This window comes from Diabrotica virgifera, chromosome 6 (assembly GCF_917563875.1).
Source record: "Diabrotica virgifera virgifera chromosome 6, PGI_DIABVI_V3a".
Lineage (NCBI taxonomy): Eukaryota > Metazoa > Arthropoda > Insecta > Coleoptera > Chrysomelidae > Diabrotica > Diabrotica virgifera.
Window position 1 is genome coordinate 155,163,358 of NC_065448.1, and position 5,321 is coordinate 155,168,678.

Genomic DNA, 5,321 nt, shown 5'->3' on the forward strand with positions numbered 1-5,321 from the left:
TAAAAATTTTCTACGACCAACTGAAACCGATATAATTGTTTTTGTTTTCTTAAATCGTAGTGACTTTATTTATAACAATTAAGAAATTATTTCACAGTCGTTCGCTAAAGAAAGACTTATACTATCTTAAAATAAAAATTATTTTAACCGAAAATTACATTTAATTATTAAAAATAATTTTTAAAATGTAATGGAGATTTATTTTTCGTTACGATTATTATGATTTATTGTGTCGGTTGCCCTTAGCAACGGCTAGCAAATTATAATGCATTGTATCACGGTTTTTGCTTTAAATTTTAAAGCACCGCTTGGATTCACATGAAATTCGGCAAACACAGAGATAACAAGTTAAAGAATAAAAATGATATTGGGCCTCTGTGTGCTTTTGTCCTGGGGGTGAATTTCACCCCTTATGAGGGGTGAAAAAATACATGTTCAAAATAAGTTTGGAAATTGATAAAACGTGTAATTCTAAGGTCTTTTCGTTCTATAGCATTTTTTCACCAAGTTAATTTCTTTCGAGTTATTTTCGAGTAAATACCTTAATTTTTCAACAACAAAAAAAAACACGTTTTTAGGCTGTTTTTGACAAATAACTCAAAAAATAAGTGTTTTATTGAAAAAATGGGTTTTAAAAAATATAGCAAATTATAAATTGAAAAAAATGATGTATTTATATAGCAAATTCAAAATGATGTATGCATGAAATCTCTAGACCCAGTATAAACAATGTTCTAGCTAATGAAGAATAAGTGCATATCCATCAAATTTCAACGTGAATTATTTCAACGTGAAATAATAAAAAATCATGCACTTTTTGGAGAAAAATCATTTTTTAAAGTATTTAAAAATATATGTATATCTGTTTTTAAAAAATGTTTATAGCATCAAAAGTAAGCAAGTTACTCTGAAAATAAAGTTGATCTGTTTTTTTTAACAAACTCGAAAGTTAACCCCCAATTAGCATCTTAAATCAAATTAATCATTACCGCTTCACAAGTTACTTTGCTCATGTATTATTTATATGATCTGTAAGTATCATCGGTTTAAAGGGCTTATTAAAAAAAATGGTTTTAAAGTAAATCCGTTTTAATTTTTAATTAAAAAAAATGTTTTTTTCTAAATAACTTAAAATTTATTAATGTGACCAAAAATCACAAAGAGTAAAAAAATTTAGTTTTTGCTGTTATGAATATTTTGGGTTTTTCGCTTTTTTTTGGAAGGCAAAAATTTGTTAAGATATGGCTGTTCTAAATTTGCATACACTCGTGATTATTGGCTAGTTCAAGTCCTTTTAACTACTGCCCCTTCAAAAATAAGCACTTTAAACCGATAAAACTTACAGACATAAACGACACATACACGAGTAAAACAACATTGAAGTAAAATTGATTAATTTCATTTTTGATGCTAATTAGGGAGTGACTTTCCCTAGTTTTTTGACCAAAAAAATGAGATCAACTTTATTTTCAGCGTAACGTGCTTACTTTTGATGCTATAAACTTTTTTTAAAACAGATATATATATACATATTTTTTTAAACACTTTAAAAAAGTTGTAATGATTTTTATCCAAAAAGTGCATGATTTTTCGGTTATTTAACGTTGAAATAATTCAATTTGAAATTTGACGGATATGAACCTCTTTTTCATTAGCTAGAACTTTGTTTCTACTGGATCTAGAGATTTCACGCGTACACCATTTTTTCAATTTTTAATTTGCTATATTTTTGTTAAAACTCTTTTTTTCAATAAAATACTTACTTTTGAATTATTTGTCAAACACCGCCTAAAAACGTGTTTTTTTTGTTGTTGAAAAATGAAGGTATTTACTCGAAAATAACTCGAAAGGTATTAACTTGGTGAAAAAATGCTATAGAACAAAGGTGCTTAGAATTAGACGTTTTATCCATTTCCGAACTTATTTTGAACATATATTTTTTCACCCGGTATAAGGGGTGAAACTCACCCCGAGGACAAAAGCACACATAGGCCCAATATCATTTTTATTCTTTAACATATTATCTATGTGTTTGCCAAATTTCATGTCAATCCAAGCGGTGCTTTAAAATTTAAAGCAAAAACCGTGATTCAATGTATTATAAGTTGCTAGCCGTTGCTAAGGGCAATCGACACAATAAATCACAGTCGAAACGAAAAATAAATCTCCACTACATTTTAAAAATCATTTTTAATAATTAAATGTAACTTTCGGTCAAAATAATTTTTATTTTAAGATAATATCAGTCTTTCTTTAGTCAATGACTGTGAAATAATTTCTTAATTGTTATAAATAAAGTCACTACGATTTAAGGAAACAAAAACAATTATCTTGGCTTCAGTTAGCCCTAGAATATTTTTATTTGGTTTTGAATCTTTATTTTGGCTTCAACAACAATAATCTGTAAGTTAGAAACTCATAGGATGTACAGGGGCGGCTTCACTTCTAAATGTTTATAAGGAAATTTGCCCCCTTATTTTCAAACCCGAAATAAGAGGTTGAAAAATATTATACGCATTTATTTACATCAGAATATGAAAACATAAGTCTTTAGAAGGAGAGTGGATCTTGGATTAACTCTATAAGATTTTTTTGCAAAAAGTTATAGCCTTGGACATTTGACCTCTTGGGATAAACAAATTATATCTAAGCAACAAGTTCACAATTTGGGCACTACAAATTTTTTTTATGTTTAGTTTTGAAATATCTTCATTTTAAATCCTTAAAAAATACATAACAGTTGTTTTTACAATAAATAACGCAATTGCAAAAAACGGCTATTTTTGACTTTTCGCAGGCTGTTTTGCAATAACGTATAAACGAAATTAAACTTGCAATAGCTCAAATTGTAGGTTTTTTAATGAGCTAGAATTTTTTATTTAAAACTTTTTCTCTAAAATGAATATCCAATTTTAACTATTTAGAATGGGAAATAAGCCACAATATTATTAAAAAATGATTTTTATTATTAACGTTTCGACGCCCAAATCGGGTGCCGTTGTCAAAATACTCAATAGTATTTTGTATTTTGACAACGGCACCCGATTTGGGCGTCGAAACGTTAATAATAAAAATCATTTTTTAATAATATTGTGGCTTATTTCCCATTCTAAATAGTTAAAATTGTAAAAATGCCACAAGAAAATAGCTTCAGAACAACATTATGAATATCCAAAGCTGCAAAATTAAAAATCTTTAAAAATTGCAACTTTAACAAATGAAAATCGTCAAAAATAAAAAACCGCACAAAATTTTTGGTTACATTTTAGAATAAGTTATTCCTGGCATCGTCCTTTACAACACCTAATAGGTTTCAAAAATTCCTGAATTATATCCTGAAATCGACCTGTTTTTTACCCACAGCTTGGACTATTACGTAACCAAGCAACTCGGGTCCGTTGTGCCCACCACCGTTCTTGACTGTAGTATTCATATTTATCCATATATTTTTAATATTCTTATTTGATTTTTTATTTAAGTTAAAGTTAAATTGTCTAGATTAAAAAAGGTGCTACTATAGTATGCGATCTACCTCGAAGGTGCGATCTACCTGAAGGATTTGCACAAAATAATGAAATGCAAGAAAACTTTGTAGAAAAAATATTTATTCACAGGTAATACACATTTGGAGCCAAATAAGGACTTAATTAATAAATAAATAAAAACTTTTGATTCCACACGTCGCGTATTGCTGCTAATTTGTCGTTCCTTCTTCGTTCAGACCTCGTATCCTTATCGTCAAATCAAACAAATCTTAGCAAATGTTTTGAATCGTTTTAACCCGATGGTAGCTTTAAATATAGTAGGTCCATAAAACTTACTCCAAAGTATATCTACATTATGGATATTGGCACTCAGCTGCCCTGCAGTAAGTAGTAGTCCAATAAAGACATATAGCTCTGTAGAGTCACAATATTTCCAGTTCTCTATCCCAGGACTTTTTTGGCTTCTTTATTTGTACACTTCACTATTTCGTTCACAATTTTTTCGTCCACAAACAAACAAAAGGAATCAACAGGATCATCTACACTTTGACCAAAGGTTAACATTACTTTGTGCGCTTTACATTTTTTATTATGTCGCAGGATCGCATACGTCCTGTCGGTTGTGGTTGACTCTTTCAGTTAACTTCATCCTTAGTTTCAAAAATTACACACTTTAAAATCTGGGAACTTGTAGCTACACATTCTTCTTAATTGTCACTCAATATTACTTACTGATCATCCTCTTCACTTGCTTCCGAAATCTGATCTTCAATTTTACTTTCAATGCCACCTACTTCAGGAGTTTCTTCATTATCGGAATGCCATAAATTATTAGCAATATCTTGCAGTTCTGCAGCTGATAATGGTTTTCGGGACATTTTATTCGCACTATTTATTTTCACTTTAATTCAATATAATTTTAGGAGCTTAGTTGTCGACACTAACATCGATATCAAACGACTGATAGCAGATGCATTATTTATTTCAAAAAACCTACCAAACCTAGGTACCTACCAAATAATATTATTGCATTCCAACAATGGTTATCAGTTTTAGAATTTATTTAGAATAGATATAACTCCTATTGTAAGCATCTCTTTGATGTTCACATCAAAGAGATGTTTACATTTTTTGTTAAACATTTCGACTTTATTATTGGATTTCCGGAATCATAAAAGTCGTTTTGGTAATCCACAAAAACATTACTTGACTGCCAGAATAACTTCTGTAACAAAGATTTAGACTTTAGGTATAAATACAAATAGGGTCCGACGGTCCCGTGTTGCCCCTTTACGTGACAAAATTCTTTGACGCAATAATTTTAAAAATGATAATGAATATTTTGAATAGCTCATGACTACGTTGAAGGAAAGGTACTTTTAAACAAATTCAGTGATGCATAAAATTCAATAAATTTTTTTATCAGTTTATGATAAAATAATTGGCATCTCAGGCCCGTTGGACCCACCTTGCCCGGGAGAAGGGTTAAACGGAAATGAATTCAAATCCGGAACTGAAGATTCAAGCTCGACCTTTTAATACGCTTATGTTAATATATGTCACATGAACTATTTCTGCCACTATAATATGACACTTCCGCTTAGAATTTTTTAACCGGATATGATATAGAAAACCAAAATTATACACTTCTTCTCATCTTGCTAAGGAACGTCGAGTAATATATCGCTTATAACTATTTCAGTGACTTTAAAATGGTACTTCTAGTTTCAACTCTTAAAACCGGAAGTCCGCGGCCAAATCTCATTCTCATCTTTAATACCATCCTTGGGTTATAAGCTTTCATTCGACACCTCATTTGCCATTCTATCTGTATTA